The sequence below is a fragment of the Lepisma saccharinum genome, chromosome 12 (assembly GCF_977018435.1).
Source record: "Lepisma saccharinum chromosome 12, izLepSacc3.1, whole genome shotgun sequence".
Lineage (NCBI taxonomy): Eukaryota > Metazoa > Arthropoda > Insecta > Zygentoma > Lepismatidae > Lepisma > Lepisma saccharinum.
This window is the reverse complement of record NC_139240.1, coordinates 44,186,383-44,207,083: the sequence shown is the minus strand read 5'-3', so window position 1 is coordinate 44,207,083 and position 20,701 is coordinate 44,186,383. Positions and strand designations below refer to the sequence as shown.

The window sequence follows — 20,701 nt, the reverse complement described above, 5'->3', positions numbered from 1 at the left end:
CAATTTCTACACGTGACCCCCCAAATTTTAACTTCAAATTCGTGATTAGGAGGCCTCAATTAGTGAGTATGCGAAATATTACAAAAAATCGGGGAGAGGTCCTGTATTGTAAATTCGCTCCTTCATTAATTGTGGAAGCACCGAGCAGAAAGATTTGGTAAGTAAATGTGTATATTTTATCTTCTGTTTGCATGCTCATGAGGTGTTTTTTTTTTAGTCACTTTACTTGGCGTAGGGACATTTGGTCAGTTGTAGGGACATTTTGACTACGTCTGTAGGGACATTGCCGAAAAATGGTTAGCAACACTGTCGGCTACCAGACAGTGAGTCTACGCTCATTCATGTTCACTTCTGTTCGCGTTTATCAGTACGCGTTTTGTTTATACTGTGTTATTGAGTTGGTGTGCTAGTGCTTTATTGTGTGTTAATTGTTATTCATTCATTACTTATGTCGTTAAACAAATATAGTCTTGAACATAGAGTTTTTATGTACGATAATTACGTGAAAACGAATTCTTGCAGAAAAGTGGTCAGGGATTACGATAGACAGGATCTCTTGAACCTAAGAAACGTGTTGTATTGCTGTTGAAGGAAGTCATTTTCAACATCTCTTATAACACAGGAGGTTAGTGATCATCATTATTATTACTTTTAAATATCATTTTACGCTTTCGGTTTGCTTTATGCGCCGGGATGCTGTCTTCCCTTTCTGTCAACTGAGGATAAAGTAGCGATGTCTAATCTAAGATTAGATGTCAGAAATAAGGTGCCGGAAATATTTGTATTTGGGAGGACACCTTTTCCTGCATCCGTGCGACAAGGTACGTGCTTATTTCAATTGTAATTGTAACTGTAATTGTGAAAAGTGGAAACATTACAAAACAAGCGGTTTCTGTTACGGGCTATCTGTTACGCAATTTGCCGGCACCTGTTGCATGACTGGGCCGGCAAACGGCCGATGCTGAAGCGGTGGCATGCTGCAATAACCTCCCTGTATATATTTTTATATATAGCTTTCTCTTCCAAAAATACACACCTACATTTTCAGACGTAAAATTAATCAGAATATACACATTTCAGAAATAATTATATACACTACACAGCACTGCAGTGCAGTACTAATAACTTAAAAACAGTATATGCATTTCAGACGTAAACTTCATCAGAAAACACACACATTTACACTGCACTACAAAGCACAGCACTGCACTGCTAATAACTTAAAACCAATATCCACACAGTTCAGACGTAAAAATTAATCAGAAATACACACACTTGAGAAATAATTATATACACTACACAGCACTGCACTGCAAAATAACTCAAAATCACTATCTACACTTCTATTTCTCTTAAAATCTGGATAATTGTAAATATACTGATTTAGGCTCAAAAAGTAAATTTTGTCCTATAAAAATGAGTAGTTGAATTTGATAAAAAACAATTATTTTTTATGCTATAAAAGTGGTAAAATTGGGATTTCTTAGATATTTTCCCCTTGGAAAATTAGCTGAAATCGGGGTAAAACGAAAATATACAAAATAAATGGTCCAGAACGTATGAATTACACTACTTCCAACCTTCTAAACCAAAAAAATGCCTACTTCAGTGTTATTATTTTTTTTTTCCGGGTAGCCACACAAACTATTTATGGAAAGGTTAGGTTATGCAAGCATAGCTAAAATTTGGGGTCAAGTCATCATCCTGAAAAAAAAACACGGGGTGGTAGGAAAAAGTGGCGGGGGATTATGTCATAAAGCACAAGGAACATCCGGTTCGTACATGGAAGCAAAGGCAATTGCAATATTTTTATACATAAAAACTTGAATTATCGCTAAAAAAAAGATGAAACGAAGACAGAAAATACATTCGGGAATGTCAACAATGCTACAGAAAGTGATTTGTTTCTTCTGTAAAAATGAAGAAAACAGTTTTGACTAATTGAAAGTGTTACCCATTCTACACACACAAGAACACGTGAAAATTCAAAGAATAAAATGTAAAATGACAATCGTCATCAAATGTGTACGGTGCTATAATCACTTTCATCTAGCCTTCAGGCTAAGGTAACAGAAGTACACACAATGGCAAAATTAATAGTTGGTAAATTGTCCATCATTTTCATTCAGTCCGATTTCCACAATGTGATGATCATGAATTGAATTAAAAACGTCATTAGGCAGAGGACATCATCCGCTTTGTATCAAGATTAATTCATTCCTTAAAACAACACAGGGTGTGAAATAAAGAGTAATGGAAATAGCAATGGACAGTGCTCGAAAAATTTTCTTCAAAGCTAGGCACCAGCCCTGAAAATCAGGCGCCAGGAAACCACCTACTAACAATTGAGCATACTATGTACAGTGTGTTTCAAAAGTTGCGCAATACAAACTTTGAAAATATATATCATGAAAATCATAAGAGATACTTACACCGGGTTTTCTGCACTAAACTAATCCTGTAGGCTATCACAGGGTTCATAAATTTATGTTAGCATTTATCTAAATAAAAGCAATTACAGTATTTTAAAAAACTTGTTAATTTGCTGAAAACATCTGAGAACTGATTTTCAACAATAAATACAAACTCTTAAAACAATTTGTGGGATCATTTGTTGGTGTTTGACTGGTTGTAAAACAGTTGCTTTGGGAGGTTCAGCAGAAGCAGGGCATTTTCATTGGAAAACCTCTTGCACATGAGTGTAAGAATGAGTAGTAAAATACTCTTCAGCAATGCACACGCACTGCTCCAATGAATATGCCATGCTGTATCAATTTAAAAAAACAGGCACAGTAGCGGCGAAAGTGAGCCAAGGGCAGCCCAGGATTCTCTCAAGTCTCAATTTCGGCCCTAAATCTTGATTTACGATTTTTCACGTAAATGTATAGCCTATACTTAAGACACATGTTGCATGCAACTATTGGCAATATTTCAACCTGCTGGTGTCGACATATATGGAGATATGTCCCAAAAATGGCACTTTTCACTCAACCCATAAAATCACCAGTCACAAATTCATCAAATGTTGCACATGACCAATATTGGTCACAAATGACAGACTGACATGGCACACGTCATCAAATGTCTAATTATGACCCTTCGACAATTTCTTACATAGTTTTCCTACTCAGAAGTTCATTTCTGGAAAAAAATTGCATGCTGCTTTCAGTCAGTTATTAATTTATATAATTTTCTGTATGAAGTGAACTGATAATTTCAAGCATTGAAAAATATCTCAATGGATGAGGCTTTATAATGCAGAAAACCCGGTGTAAATCTCTCTTCCGGTTTTGATGATATACATTTCCAAAGTTTGGATTGTGAGACTTTTAAAACACACTGTACAAGATGTTGAGCATCACAGTACTCAAAACATCGCCAAACTATTTGAGAAAGCAGGAAATGGGGGACAAAGGGTAAAAAATTGTTACTGAATATGGAATGTTCACAACGTTGATAAAACAAAATAAAATAATTTGCTAACTTACACTGTACTGAAATGTGAACTTAGAATCATCAAAATTTTGTACATATTACAGCAAAAGATCAGTCACCAGGATAAAATTTTTAGTCGCCATGGTGACCGGAATTCTTCCGAGCCCTGGTGATGGACAATTTGCCTACTGTTATCTTTGCCATTGACTGTACATTATATCACCATAACATATCTCCACAATATAAAAACGGCAAAGATTCATAATCTCCATAAACCATACACAATTTTTCATTTTCTACCAGATTTAGGTACTAATCTTATATTCCCCGGACAGATTTCTTCATTTTTACAGAAGAAACTACTTACGGTAATAAGTTCCTGTAGCATTGTCTAACATCTGGAAGGTGTTTTGTGTGATGTGGGAATGTTTCATAGCGGAAATTCAACCATTGACGCATAGCCCCACGAACCATTTCCGGTAAGGTTAGGTTAGGTAGGGTCACGTATAGGTTACAATAGTTAAAAATTGGTTTCGAAAAAAATATGCGTAGACCCACACACCATTCTTGCATAGCCCCACGAACCATTGACACATAGCCCCAAAAACCATTTGCGGAAACGTACATTCTTCAGTTGCAAAAACACTTTTTTTAAAAAAAAATTGCAACTACTTTAATCAAAAAAACGTGAATGCACCTTCAAGAATGTTCCGCGAAGCAGATTGGTAAGTACGAATGTCAAAAATTCACAAAACGAAAAATTTATAGGTGTCCGGGAACTCACATTTTTACCCAGATTTATAGTGTCATAGAAAATGCAACTTTCTTGCTTACATTTATAAGTACACAGCATCTGGATAAATTTTTGTTGCATATGTAGAACATACATATTTTTCAAAATCTTCTTGGACAAAGGACATAAGGCTAAAATGTCAAGAGAAAAACTGGCCATCTATTCTGTTTCCAGCTTTCAAACGAAGTAGGTGTGGCCAATAAGTTACCGAAATTTGTATTAATGCACGCGGGTCCCACTTTCTATTCGCCAACACTTGCCCCTCCCTCCGAGCGCACGTGTTAGCTTCAGTGTCAGTATTTTCCACAACGTTTCGAGACTAGAGTGACTTTCAAAAATGTGCAAATATTAGTTTTTTAAAATGAACACTGTTGTAAATACGAGAGATAAAGAAAATATAATAAAATAGAGGTAAAAACTTACCAACGATGGCAGTTCTCGTCAGTGGTAATATACCATGTAAGAAGAATTTACACAGCTGTCCGTTGTAGCGGAGTGGTTATCACTGTGCGCTACGATGCCAGGAGTTCCGAGTTTGAATCTTGGCCTGGGCATGGATGTTCTTTGTGAGTGTTATTTCATCAATTTCACCATATCATCACTCATCCTCGCGATTAACCAAATGTGGCAGAAATGCGAAGTACAATAAACCAAATGAATCATGCAATAATTTAACCAGCGTAAACAAACTCATATCCATGAGAAAAAAAAACATCCACTTTCCTGCTAACGGCAGCAAGTCCAAAATCAGCTAAAATGTGCCATCCGCTTTTTTGTTCGGCTGAATTTCCTTGCGGACCACATAAATGCTTGTTTTTAAGACACCTGTTCAGAAGTTAACGATTCAACACAATACTCTGGATCCACCGCAATTTTGGTATCGCCACTTGTTCAAAGTTTCAAATGTAGATGTTTTCAAACACTTGCTGTTGAAGCCACATCAACATTTAATGATATTTACAACCTATAAACACTACGCAAAATCTCAAGAACCACCACAGGACAAGGGAGAGGAGGGCAGGTTTTGCAGGGTCGAGGGGAGGAAAGCTATAAATAGCCGTGTGCTTGAGGGTAACAGTGTTTCGGAAGAATCTTGACCACGAGAAGTAGTGTCTCCAACTATGTTATTTTTTCCCTTACGAATTAGATACAAGAAATGTGAAGGTCTTATTACGTACACCCATGTTGGAACATTAATAAAACTTTGTAGTTGCGAAATTGGCTATATAGCAATTAGATACGATAACATCTTTGGAATATTACCGAATTGCAACGATGTTTCTATAAAGGTCGGGTAGCAACACTGAATGGCACAGTTTGCCCATCTGTAATGCCAAAAGCTTGTGTCCCCGCCCTCTACAAATTCCTTCTTGGAAGCAGTTGCCAGTGTATGCATCTGGCATTTTTCTTTGACAAGCTTGGGGAATTCAGGTTCCTGAAATCTGAGCATGTTTTATGTGGGGAGTAAGGGAAAGGAAGCGTAAGTGGATCATTTAATAAATGCTAAAGTAACATTCCGTACGATTTTAAGCATCACTGGTTGTATTTGCACCAAGCACTTTGGCTTTACTCAAAGGTTTCCCTACAATCTTTTGCAGTGTGTTGATTTTACCATTCTAGATAAAACGCATGAAGTTGAAAGTAGTGTGTGCGTGTTTGTGGTATATAGGGGCTATCCACGAGTAAACAAAAACATATCGAACGGCACAATCGATTGTCGAACTGTAGCACAACAACTTCCGGTTCACGGCGGCCGAGTAATTCAAGCGCGTACTTGTGGCATTTCTTCTCGTTTTGTATACCGGATGAAATGGATCATATAAAAACACTTGACGACGAGGAGAATAAGAGATATAAGGGCAAAGTACAGGCCTTTGCATATCAATTGGATGAGCAACTAGGAAGTAATACGGCATTATTCCAAGATGAGATCCATTTGCTGATCGTCGTTTCATTGGCGATATTTGTAGCCTACATATTAAATAGAAAGTAATTTTTCCTACAGAGCGAGAGCGCTTAAATGCATACATTTATGTTTTAAGTGAAAAAGTGCAAGATGTAGGTCCCGTCTTTTTGGGGTTTTGCACATCCGTTGTCATTACTCCGCAGTCTACTCCTGCTGATGGTCTTCCAATTTTCACGCTTGACAGCTTGAATGCAATAATTTGGCACCTAGATCTCGAGGAAATGGATGAAGAGAGATCCATGAAAGATTATTTAGCCCTGATCGTAGTTTACATCCTCCTTGTACACAATCATTCGTTCCTTTCATACATGACACAATCTCAGCTCCCTTTAGCGGCATGTTGTGAGCCTACAAACCGGAAGTTGTTGTGCTACAAGTATGGCATCCGCGCGAAGGCACTTCCTTCCGGTGGATAGCCCCTATACATCAACACGTGCGTAATCTAGAGATTCCCATGTCAATCACTGTCAGTCTAAATCATGTTTTCTGATTCTGTCTAGTCCGGTGTTTCAAGATTATAGACTTTACTTAATATTGTGAATTTGCAACACTGCACAACACAGAGTGACAGACAAGTAGCGGGAATTTCGTTAATTTGAATGAGTGAATGTCACCGTAGGTGCTTTACTAAAGATTGATTATGAATTCATAAGCAAGGATAAGGCTAGTAAATGCTTCGAACAGCATACAATGCTGTATTACTCTAGTTTCAAGACGGCATTGAATGGACTATCTATCAGGGTGCAAAAGGTCTGCGGAGGGACTACTGCCAGAATCCACCAATAGGGCTGCACTGGCTTTCTCTAGAACACGTGCTTTTGTTTACATCCACTTTGTAGTGGAAAAAAATGGACTTTAGTAATCCTATACAATCTAAGTAAGTCGGATATGTCACTGTAGCGTCACTGAAATGGAAGTGGGCAGGGCTAGCTAGTTCTCGAACAGATGTCCATCAGATTGTATATTTGTTTACTAATATAATGATTATTTTACTTTATGTTTCTGCCAGTTTTAGTGAATTCTAAAGATAAGATGAATGGTGGTAAGATGATATAGTTGAAAGCACAATCACACACAAGGATGGTACACACCACAGTCCCAGTCTACTAAATGCAGTACAGGATGTACTGCCTGGAAGAGAAAGGGGGCCCCAAGTTCTTTGTTTTATTGCGATTTCATCATGCTACGTTCACAATTTTAACATGGTTCGATTTCAATTTATGTCTGTTAAAACATACTGCGGAGTTTTAGCAATTATTTACAGTGTGTTTCCTTGACACTGCTTTTTCACTTCCATATAATCCTATACTTGGCAACATTTGCTTACGAACTGCTTCTTCTTCACATGTGTGAGGTACAAAGGGGTTTCCAGTATCGGTTCACGAATTCTAGCCATTTGGGTTTTTCTCTTATCACACAACACTACGGCAAATTTGCGTACAGTCGTCAGACAAGGATTGCCTACGTTGGAATGCTCCTTTCGTTGTTAGGTTTGGTTTTCATTGCATTTCCGTCATAATCCTATTTGCAAAATTACTATTCACTTGATACGTGATTTCGCACAACACTACGGTAACTTTGCATTCAGTCGTCAGACTAGGATTGTCTACGTGGGATTGCTCCTTTCGTGGTTAGGTTACGCTGGTTAGGTTTGGTATCCATAGCAAATCCTATTTGAAAAATTACTATTCACTTGATACGTTCAGTTGTATTACCTCAGATGTCACTACTGCTGTTCTCAAACACGAAACCCCTTCGAGGCTCAAGAGGAGGATAACAGCTACCGGTTGTAGTCCGTGTTATGCATCAAGTTTGCGAAACTGGGATTTTTGCGCAAGGTAATTCCAGCATCTCATTTCACCTATACTTCGGACTTTATCGAAATGAAAACTGTGATAATTAGTTTCAGTAAGGTTCCAAATTACATTCACTCCCAGTACTTTCTGATGCTTTTATAAACCGAAAATAACTTGCCCGTCGGAAGAAAACTTGCTTGCGTACGGTATTTTTTAAGATATTTTATCAGCATTAATAGATACTTTTTTTGGAATCCAAACATTGCTCATTACCTTAATGAAAGTTCAAATTTCGTGGCACAATCACCACCAACATTCTACGATAATTTGTCTTTCCGCCAGGAAATTTTAAAAAAATCATACAACAATCGCAACCCTTACCGAGAAAGAAGGGCAGTCTGCAATCCTTAGAATTAGATACATATCTTACTTTCAGTTTTCAGTATAAAACTTTTTATGCATTGGTAAAAATTTACTATCCTTTGGACACCTATAAATCCTTCGTTTCGTCAATTTTTGACATTCGTACTAACGTATCAGCTTCGCGGAACATTCCTTAAGGTGTATTGACGTTTTTTTGATCAAAGTAATTGCAATTCTTCACTATTTTTGTTAGAAATTTTAGAGTCGAAATTTCCCACCGATTCCGGGCTCCGCCCCTGGGGTAGTTGACCTACCGGCACCTACCGTTAACATGGCCCCGCCTCCGCTACGGTTCCCCGGGCTTTTTCTATTAACTCCCTGTTAAAAATTGGCAGGAGTCACCTGCCTCCAAATGAGCCCCAACCTTTTAAATTTGAAGAAATCAGTTTCCAGGATATGGAAAACTTACCTGAATTTCACACATTCGGCGGTGTCTCAATCTGTCGATTCTGAGAAAAAAACAGGAAGTTTAAACTTACCTGAATTTCACACAAAACACCTTCCCGGTGTTAGACCATACTACAGGAACTTATTACGGTAAGTAGTTTCTTCTGTAGAAATCTGTCCGAAAGATAGTAAACTAGTACCCGGATTCCTTCAAATTTACAGGAGAAAGTACTTATGGAAATCATTTTCTTTAGCATTGTGGAAGTTCCTCAATATATATTTGATCCATTTTAATGTGAATGCGTGTTGTTTTCTGCAAAAATCTCTGTCCGACATGCTGTTTCTGGTCCCGCCATTTGCTTTCTGCATGAGAGTGCAATGTTCCGTGTGTTAAGATGATGCAAACCCATAGCCAGTGTTTCAGCCTCGCGGTGTTTTCACTAGAACCACGTGTCGAGTATTTTTAATTTTTTTTGGAACGCGTTTACAATACCGGACCACTCTCCAATTGCTATGAAATTTTGCCTACTCACTAATTGAGACCTCCTAATCACGAATCTGCATGTAATAATTGTTGGTCAAGTATGGAAATCGATAAAAAAACGAAATAAACTATGTTTTCTTAACGTAACGTAACCCTACTATAAGAACAGCAGCTCCACGGAACAAGCCATCAAGTATGGAAATCGATAAAAAAAACGAAATAAACTATGTTTTCTTAACGTAACGTAACCCTACTATAAGAACAGCAGCTCCACGGCACAAGCCATTTTCCCCCAATGGGTGTCACTTATTGCACAACACTGTAGCAACATTGTGTTCTGACATCACAGGAGAGCTTTTTCATGTTAGGCAATACAAGGTAGCGCGTCTCTTAGCGAAAATATTATCTTTTCTTTGTATTTATGCTAATGGAACCTAACCTAACAGGCCTAACCTAACCACGTAGGCATTCCTCGTCTGACGTCAATATTCAAGGTTGCAAGATTGTTGTGCATAAAGGAAGAGCATTAACGAATTGCGAAAGAAAGATGGTTCCGACCCAAATGGGTGTCTCTTATCGCACAACACTGTAGCAACATTGTGTTCTGACGTCACAGGAGAGACCTTTTTCATGTTAGGCGATACAAGGTAACGTGTCTCTTAGCGAAAATATTAATTTTTCTTTGTATTTATGCTAATGGAACCTAACCTAACCACGTAGGCATTCCTCGTCTGACGTCAGTTTTCAAGGTTGCAAGATTGTTGTGCGTAAAGGAAGAGCATTAACAAATTGCGAAAGAAAGATGGTTCCGAATTGCTGTATATGGACAATGAACGTGGTAAATCGCAAGGTTATTTTACAAGTTCTACACGTAAATGCGACGTATTAGCATAATTTCAAATCCGGGCACGAAAGTTGACATTTTCCGGTGAACGAGGTTGCAACACTGCATAAGTCGACAAAACACACTCAGAACGCCCCCTAAACCAGTACGCTATCACGGCCATAATGTGTTACAGATTCGAAACAAGTAACAGTAAGTACTCGTAAATAGAAGAAATAGACATTATCTTAGTTAGAAATGCATTATTTCACCTTAAGAAATGTTCTGCATTCGAAAATAACACGTTAGCAATGTAAAGAAGTCCGAAATATATGATTCGTAGGTGTTTCCCTCATACGATAATAGTACCCTTCACATTATATTTTAACAAAATAATGAAGCCTTACATTCTGCTACCTTAAGTGAAGGGAAACTTAAAAACAAGTTGCCATTAAAAATGCATAAATATGTAATGTCCGTCCAATTTGGTGAAAAATAAGTTTGAAAGACACCAAAAAAAGATACACGAAAACAAGAAACTTGAAACAAGAAACTTGTGGGAGTGATAGCAGCAGCCCTCGCGTCTAAAAATTCCCAAATATTCGCATTGGGGGGATAGTTTAACTAGTAGCTATAATCCTTTGGAAAAAGTTAAAATATAAACTACACATATCGATATCTAGTTTTCATTAAATTTTATATCTTTTACATGTATCACTGTATTCAAAGTACAATAAATTATGAGGGTTAAAAAAGAATGCATATAGATATTAGATAAAACGAGGCATTGCAGTGCACCTACTAAGATGATCACGATAGCAAATTAATACCATAATGCCTATGCGTGAAATACACAAGCCATTAAAATGTTCTTTTAGGTAAAGGAAAGTACTTTCTTCCTAAATACACAGTACTTTCGAAATAAAGGGATAAACCACAAAATAATATGCTTTACTCTCTGGGATAAACATGTATAACAGTTGCAATGACGTAATAATTATATTAACTACTAATTAAAAATAAATAAATAACAACGTTTGTCATGTTCATTACAATACGTACCTTTAAAGCAAATGTTAAATATGTGTTAAATATGCAGAAACCCAGAAATAGTTTCAACACGTGCATGTGGTTTGAACGTTGCTAACAAAAGAGAACAAAGCAGATGGCAGCAGCAGCAGCTTCGAGTGGGTCGAATGTACTGCTCAGCAAAGATGAGAAAGGGCGCCTCCAGGACCACTCAGCAACCCAACATTGTTGAGTAGCAAGAACCCTGGAGGCGCTTGCTACCTGGTTGTTGAGAAGGAGCGACCGCGGCTTCACTCAACATAAAATTCTCTCGCTACCTGCGGTCAACTGTCGTGCTGTCGTCTGCAAGCCTGTTGTCTTCTGTTAGTTGCAACATGGCGCGGCGGAACTAAAAGATGCGTGGAGTAAAAAGTATTTGCAAGTTTGATTATGTAGCCCAAGCGCACGTTTAGGTCGCGCATCCAATAGCCTTAAATAGTAATAACTTTTTCGCCACTATAATCTCGGAGAATGAGTGATCTGTCAACGGATAATTATGCACTGGCTTCAACTGAAGTATATTTAAAAATACCAACAAAATAACGCAGTTAAAAAAAAGTAATGAACCCAAATACTGTTCACAACATTTTTTTTTTTTGGCTAATACGGATGAGCATGCTCTTGCAAACATGTGTTCAGCTTGAGGTGGAGACCACTTTTTATCTCGCTACGTAAGTTTCGGGTTCGAGTTCCGGTATAGGCATGGATGTTATTTGATTGATTTAATTTATTTTACTTTTCATTTTTGCCACTTTTGGCTAATCGCGAAGATGAGGATGAGTGATGATATGGTGAAGGAAAACTCACAAGGAACAGCATGCCCAGGCCGGGATTCCAACTCGGGACCCGATGTCGTAGCGCAATGTGTTAACCACTCCGGGATATTATTTGTGAATGTCCCTTCTTCAAGTACGTGTCCAGCTTCTTTTTGCAAGAAAAATTGGCATCAAGTATCGAGGCCATTTCTTGGGTGAAATACATATTTTTCAAGGGAGCGTGATATCAAGAAATGCACCGTGTGATATTTGAAAATCCATTGGAAGGAGGATTACAATAACTTAAACGATGATCATGCAGAGTTAATCATAAAGACAACTAAAAAATGTGGTATATTCATGTATAAACGCCAATTCGTACGTGTTTATTTATGTTGCTTTAAGTTACATTTTCTCGCAGCTACGAAAGCACAATCAGCAATTGATAATTTAAACTATATCAAACATTATTACGTGAAAACAACGTGAGAACACCGTTATACAATCTTGCACACATTTTGCAACTTATTACTCACTGTTTAACATTTCTGTTCGTAAGCTAACCTCCGTGGCTACGACGCCAGGGTCACGGGTTTGAATCCCAGCCTGGGCGTTCTTTGTTAGTGTCCTTTCATCATATCATCAATCATCCTCATCTTCGCGATTAGCCAAAAGTGGCAGAAAAGCGACGATAAAAAACAAAATTCAAATGAAACTATTGTTCATAAATCGTATTTATTATTGTCCTATCAACCAAGTTTGATTGATTGATTTGTTTTATTTTACTTCATTTTCGTGCCACTTTTGACAAATTTGCGAAAATGGGAATGAGTAATGATATGATGAAATTGATGAAAGGACACTCACAAGCATTCATTTCCAGGCCGGGAACCACACCACCACGGGTGCCGACCTATTAATAATGACATGAAACTATTGAGGAATAATGATCCCATTTCAAAGCACATTCTCGAAATTTATCTTTCTTTCACTTATAACATACGCATACCCTACACTATAAGTGTTTTAACAAAGGTTTACAACCAATAAGGTCACACACACACAAAAAGCGTTTCGGGTTCGATACCCGGTGTAGGCACATGGTGGTTCGGATTCCACTTTAAACTGTAGGTCCAGTCCCAATTAGCCTTACTGTGCATAAAGTGGACTTAAAACACCAAATCAAACAAACACACAAGAAGTAGAGTGTTGTGTCAAACTTGCACTCCTATACGAAAATAATCTTTAATTTAAACACATATATCCTTAAATAAAACTGGCCACAACCTTTCTACACTCAATGTCACTCCTCCATGGTTATTACGTATTATTTTGAAGAAATAAAATTGTAACCACAGAGAATTTGTTGTAACCAAAGCTCTCAAATTAGGAATATAACATTTCCCCCAATTGTATCTCTATAGACAGTAGACACAGATCTAGATCTACTCATGTTTTACTTCGAGATTAACCACATACTTTAATTTGAAATAGCATCCATATATATATCATCATATCGATTCATAATCCATTAATAGTGACACCGTATTCAACAGCCCAACACGCCCTGCCATTTTCGCTGCAGACGCCACAAGGCAATGCGTTTTTCAATTGTTTTCGGCTGGAATGTCGCTACTTCTCAACTCTGCATCCAGGAAAGGCCATAAAACTGTGTGACGTAGCAGGTCAACATTTGCTACCATGTTGAGCGATCCTGGAGGCGCCCAAAGTCTCTCTGGCGTTGCTGTCCTGTGGGCAACTTGTTTGTTGGAGGTGGGGTAGGGTGAAACGTGGGGGGTAGAAAGGACTGCTCGATTTCTAACATCCTTTCAATGTTGCCAAACTTACATGGACGAAAAGTGATTGAGTCAGGGCCGGCGCTAGTCATCTTGCCGCACTGGGCGGTGGCGGCAGGTGCCGCTCCGTTTCGACCCCCTCCCCCCCCCGTCATTACGCACAAACGGGAAATTGAAAATCGATATATTCCTAAGTAAAACATCAAACTATTTTTGTAAGGGGTAAAGGCCAGTAATAAGAGTAGAATAGTAAAAATAATAATAATAATTATTACAACTGTTATATATGTCATACAATAAATAATTACTAAACTAATGAAATAAATACATTTTATTCGAAATGTATTATTATTATGTATTTATTAATGCTATTCGATTGCATGTCCAGCACAACAGTTAAAATACTGAAATGCACAGTTATTGTATTTTATTATTAACTTTTGCGTGTAGTTAAAAAAAAAGACTATTTTACTAATAAAATTTACAGCGATTACATTAAATTTTAATTTTTGGAATTCTGGATGATTATAAACAGTTTCAATTTTTAAATATAGTCAACAAATGTGCGTTAGACGATTATGATTTTCGAAACAAGTAAAATATTTTCATTTGAATTACTCCGGTGATTAGGGTCGACTATATACAGAGCCTATTCCCTCGTGTTTGTGTCCAATCATTTCGCTTTATCTCAACGAAGTTAAGGCATCGAATTGCTTTTCCAATTTGTGGCACTTGGTTTTAAAGTGAGACTACTGATTAATAATATTATAACTTTCAAGTTTTCCATAGGCTTATTTTTTCTTTTCTTCAATTTTTGCCGCCCTGAAAATTTGCCGCTCTGGGCAGTGGCACGGTTCGACATAAATATTGTTTATGCTAACCTTGCCCCCACAAATTTATCTTAAGTTAGCGCCTCTGGTCTGGTCTTCCCAATCGCCGCCACTGTCTCTAAGGATAGAATTATAATTGATAATTAAATTAAGATAAAATCTGTTTCTTAGATGGTAATATTTACTATCACATAGTAAGAATCACAACCATGACAATATATTTTATTGTTATTAATTATTTAAATCGGGAATCGTCACGAACGCTATCCATTCTTCTTCAACCACTGACCGCGCCACCCTGACCGTCGCGTTTTTCGGCAGGTCCGCCAGAATTCCATCAATCAGAGAACAGGTGTGAGGCAACGTGGCAACAGCGTGCCATTTGAGAGCAGAGGAAAGGAAGGATTTCCCCCAGATTCTCGTCTTCCGCCGTTCACCGGGTCAGAAACAAGAGGGGGTGGATTTTTAGTTCGCATATTTTCCGGGGGTTTTCTCTTCTTTGCTGAGCAGTAACAAAACACTATCGAGTAGCGTGGTTAATTTCTTCTCTTCTCCAGTGAGGCCGTGTCCGAAAGGTGCAAGACCGTACTTGAAATGGTCTCGCAGTGCGGTCTTGAAGTCGTGGACTGGAAGTGAATATCTTTTGAACTGCACTTCGACTGCAGCGCCAAATACGATAAGTAGATATAACCGACCACACGTTGGTTTTCCACGTTTTAAACACTTGTTTTTCACCACAGAAATCACACAGCATTTGCAAATGCTCTAATACATACATTTTCACACATTAGAAGAACTGTAACAAACAACTTGTTGGCTTTCTACCTCCGCGATTTCAAACGAATGAACAACAAGTCCACTTGTCACGTGACCGAGCCTCCAATTTCGTGTGCTTTACCCTGTGGTCAAATCTCAAGACACTGTGTAAGAGATTCTTAGCCAAGACGATCTTGGGAAGGTAATCTCGTCTTGAGACAGTGTCGTAGGGGGTGCTATTCCGGCTTCCCGCGCTACGACGGCACGTGAAAGTCTTCTGCTAGAGTGACGTCAAAAAGGGGATCCCTCAGCTGCGGGCCGTTTAATAACATGTAAAATCATACAAGTTTATCGCCTCATAGAGGCGATTATAACTCTTGGGAAGCAATGTTTATAACATGTAGTTCTTCTTCGCTGCTTTCCCGTACCTTCTCAAGTTAACTGAGGATGGCAAACGAACAAATTCATGCTGAATTCAGCAAAAAGGGAATCAATGTCTTTGGTTCTTTAACACTGTTTGTCTACACTTCTACACGCAGCAATAAAGTTGGTTGGTTGGTTGATTGGTTGATTTGGTGTTTTAAGTCCACTTTATGCACAGTAAGGCTAATCGGGACTGGACCTACAGATTAAAGTGGAATCCGAACCACCATGTGCCTTCACCGGGTATCGACCCCGAGACCCCTTGATTACGAGACACAGCAATGAAGTTAAATGATTATGAGTCTCATCTTGAGACGAGCACAATAGATAGAACACCCGAAAAATCGTAAAGTGAAACAATTTTAAATGCCTGTGTGTGCTGGAGGGGGGTGGGAGTAGAGTCTCGTGCGCATATTTTCATGCAAATAGTTTACTAACTTAATTAATTATACCATGGACATAACTGCAACAGGATCGAGAGAGTAAGATTGGACGGAAAGGATTAAGCAAGTCTCTCTACATGTATATAACCGGTCTGCATGACAGCATAACGCTTTAGGAAGCCAGAGGCCCCAGTTTGAACCATAGTAAGGCATATAGCAATGTTTGTCTCATTCTCCACTCATTAGTTCATCATTCATCCTCATAGTAGCGATCAACCCAGTAGAAATTTGTCTTTAAATGAACGACAAATACATACGTATTGATTTATTATTATTTCGTTTTTCTGCTACTTCTGGCTAATCGCGAAGATGAGGATGAATCGTGATAAGATGAGGCGGATGAAGGGACAATCATAAACATGTTAGGACAACACAATACGAGCCCCACCAAGGATTATAATGGCCACGAGTCCAGACGCCAGAGCCTCGCTAGTCACTAGTATGCAAAATGCAGTGGTATGAGTCCTGTCGAGTTGAATCCACGGGAAGCTCCAAAATTTCGGTGTTGTGTGCGTGTGAATAAAACTATTATTATTATTATGAAGTTACAGTTACGCAATAATAAACGTCTAAGCCGTATGAATGCAAATATTGCCATCAGTTTCAATAATACGAATGTCTATAACAGTATCCTTCTTATTTAATTTTTATTTAACACGTAGTGTTTTTTTTTTTTTTGATACGGAAGAAACATGCATCAAATTATGTCAATATATTGTACATATATTCAGGTAGTGTTGTATTTTAAAAATTTCCAGCAGTAGAATTTCAGCAACTTCTTTGCAGGGGCGACTTATTGTTGACAAGAAATAATTGAAGGTACTGCTGCATAACATAATAAGTACGAGTATATTGCAAAATCATAGACAAAATGCAGTGGGTGGAGGATGTCTATGCAATTTATCGTAGTGGGGGAATTTTCTTTAAGAGGATATTCTTAACTAGAGAGATAACATTCCAAAACCTTTCCCTCCTTGAGCACTGCTGCCTCTCCTGTGAAAAAATCTTGCGGTCGTCCTTGTCAAATTGCGTCATTACAAGGCAAATATTTTTTTCTTATTTTTGGGTTGCTTTCCTGTAACTTTTACCTAATTGGAAGGCGAGAATGAGTAATGAATGGATGAAATAGATGGGACACCCGCAAAGGGACACAATGTCCAGGCGGGACTCGAGCCTTAAACCTTCGCTGGGTAGCGAGATCGTTACTGAACCAATTAACGTTCTCATCTATTTCTATTTTGAGGGCCTCTCGGATGGCGTAGTGGTGGCGTCATCGCCTTATAATCGAGGGATCTCGGGTTCGGTACCCGGTGGAGGCACGTAGTGGTTCGGATCCCACTTTAAACTGTAGGTACAATTAGCCTCAATGTACATAAACTGGACTTAAAACGCCAATTCAATCAATCTGTTTTATTATTTCACTTCGCTTTTTGACATATAGAGCAAACTAGGGCAATGAAATGAAAATTAAAGATGAAATAGATAAGACACACAATCATACACACCCATGCCTCAACCAAGGTTCGCTTCTGAGTTCATAGAGCGTTACGCTAGCGATTCCTCCATTTAAGGGATATACGATAGACGATTTGACGTACACCGAGGGGGTTCATACCTGCAGTTGGGAACATTCAAATGGAAAGTAATTGCTTCCAGTTTCCGAAAGCGACATGGCTTTCATTGTTCGGTATAAGCCAACTTCGAGGCACAGATTTCTCCCAGATGTCAGAAAAATCTGCAGGTCCAGTAGTAGCGATCAGGTATTCGTTTACAGAAGTGCTTGTGCTGTTTGTCTTGAATATTAAAGTGAGTAATTTTAGGTCGTATTACGTGTATTCGGTGTCTGTACCATGAATAATCGTGCCAAAGGTAAACATTCTTGTGCTGTTGCAGAGTGTACCAATTGGGGCTTTAAGGAATCTGGCACCACATCTATTTCTATTTTGAGGGCCTCCCCGATGGCGTAGTGGTGGCGTCATCGCCTTATAATCGAGGGATTCCGGTTCGGTACCCGGTGAAGGCACGTAGTGGTTCGGATATGGAAAAATTTATTCAATTTGAGATTGTGTTTGCATCCTTCCATGGGTCAACTGCTTCCAAGCAACATAAAGTTATGGACACTCTAAAGACAGTACTTCAGTCAAAATTTCCTGAAGTTAACGAAAAGATTATTTCCCTGTATGTCAGAACAAGAACTTTTATTAGAATTCGACATTTGAATAAACTAATGAAACTCAAGTCCATGGAAGCAAGTGCAGCGAGAAAAATACGACAGTGGGTAGCATCGTCTTCAAAATCATAAGTCTCCAGGAAGGGTAAGTTGCAATGAATTTTTATTCTTACTGATATTTATTTCCGCCTCGGCCTCCACCGTATAGTGATTAACAAATCATATTGCTAAACCAAGACAGAGGCCAGGCCTATTGTTCATGTATTTGTTATTTGACGTCGCTTTTTTACAACTTTTGGTTAATCGCGGCGATGAGTGTTGATCACATAAAATTGATGAAAGGGCAGGCACAAAGAACATCAATGCCCACGACGTGACTCCAAGTCGCGAACTTCAGTGATGGGATTCAAAGTCGAACACGCGGTTGACCAGATTCGCCATCTAGCTGGCACGAGTTTCCCATGACATTGCATTTTATCCATTTATTATTTATTTATTAATTTCTAAAAAAACATATTTTGATGTTACGGTTTTTTAAACACAAATCAGTTTAGGTAGAATATTTCTGCAATTTTACCAAAGTGTAAACTTTAATGTAAGCGAAAGAATGTTTGCATCACTTGTTAAAGATTTTCACATCTACCAAAAAAATATCCAAAACCCATTTCCACCTCACTCAAGGATTATGTTAATTTGAAAGTTGTTTTTTTTTACTTCATTACTGTCTTCATTTGTTTTTTTTATTTTCTAAGAATTTCGGCGGGCTGCAGCCCCTTAAGCCCCCCCTGCGTACACCAGTGCTTGCCACACTCATCTAGCCCATCAAATTTTTCATTTCATCATTCATTTTTATTGTTGCGGTTACCGTAAATACGTAAAAAAGCGACGTCATATAACAACAGCGACAGCGACATCCTATGTATACTAGATATATAAATTATAATGAACAAATTATTAATAACAAACATCTGTGAAAATTTGAAGGTATGAAGGATAATAAGCATTGGTGTGGTAGCGAAATATTTAATACGTAAAATTGTATTTATTTACCCATACGCAACTTCAGATTTCAATGTAGGGGCGATGTAAGAAGATAGTCGTGATTACTTTTTGTTTGATTTGTATAACGCCATTTATTGTAATTGCGTGCTGTAAACTTCTTCATATTATTGCCTAGGTCTTATTCCTTGCGTTTTGCTTATTATTCTGCTGCAAATGGTTAATAGAACCAAGATATGGACAATTAAAAATGAAAATATTTCCCGTAAGCTTCCATTGCTACGCGAGCCTCGCCCCTTGACACATCCCCTTGGTCACGTCAGAGCTCGTTGCGACTTCTGGCCAATGGGAGAGCTCCGTGTCTCGGAATGCTCTTCCTAAAATACTTCTATATTCCTTGAGTGTCGTTTCATAGTCGTATCTTGAGAAACTCTTGGCTAAGAGCCTCTCTTCCCAAGGAAAGAAACTTTCTCTTCGCCAAGACGACGATCCTGAGATACGATTGCCTGAAGTGATACCAACTTAAAAGAACTGCAAGAGAAATTGTCAAAAGAAACAACAAAACACATTTTGAAATACATTAATAAATTACGTGAAGTTATGAACAGAGTCGTAAAAGTACATTTATTTCGATAAGGGCCGGTTGCACCATCTCCGCTTAACGTCTTATCCCCCACTTAACACCATTTTGCGGTTGTTCAATGTCCGCCTAACGTTACCTAGCACTTAAAGTCCCGTGTAACGTAAGTGGCGGTCGGGGCTCCGCCTAACGCGTTAAGGGCCGGTTGCACCATCTCCGCTTAACGTCTTATCCCCCACTTAACACCATTTTGCGGTTGTTCAATGTCCGCCTAACGTTACCTAGCACTTAAAGTCCCGTGTAACGTAAGTGGCTGTCGGGGCTCCGCCTAACGCGTTAAGTGCCAGGTAAACATGGAAAAGCAGTACACTGTGCAGCCAACAGATACGTGCAACACCTAGTATAATCTGTGTTTACACTTTTATAGTTGATAAAATGGCAAAGTCTCGATCAGCTGTTGCAAATTGCGAAAGTTTGCTGCATGTTTTGCATTACCAAATAACAGCAAAAAAAGGCGGATTTGTTAATTATCCCAGGAACGGCAATAAATAAAGCAACGTTTGTAAATATATGTGTAGAAATGAATATTAGATGGTTATTTTCGTGGGTGTTCCGAAAATGTTGTATATTGATATTAGCATTAGCAGTTTCACTGTAATTTCGTATGTAGGATTTGAGTGCATGCGGGTACAGAAAATAAAACCAGGTTAAAGTAATGCGTTTGATGCTTGCAAAATTGTATTAAAAAGCCGTTCCAAATAAATGAATGTGTGT

The 20,701-nt window shown here is 38.4% G+C and overlaps 1 protein-coding gene across 2 annotated transcripts in view; it reads right to left on the bottom strand.

The window, feature by feature from the left end:
• Window positions 1–11,244, bottom strand: part of LOC145996455 (uncharacterized) — a 112,954-nt gene extending 101,710 nt beyond the window's left edge. For both annotated transcript variants that reach the window (XM_083132945.1, XM_083132944.1), the window contains exon 1: window positions 11,170–11,244. The gene's annotated coding sequence lies outside the window, so the exon portion shown is untranslated. The remainder of the gene's footprint in view (window positions 1–11,169) is intronic.
• Between the last annotated feature and the right edge of the window lie 9,457 nt (window positions 11,245–20,701).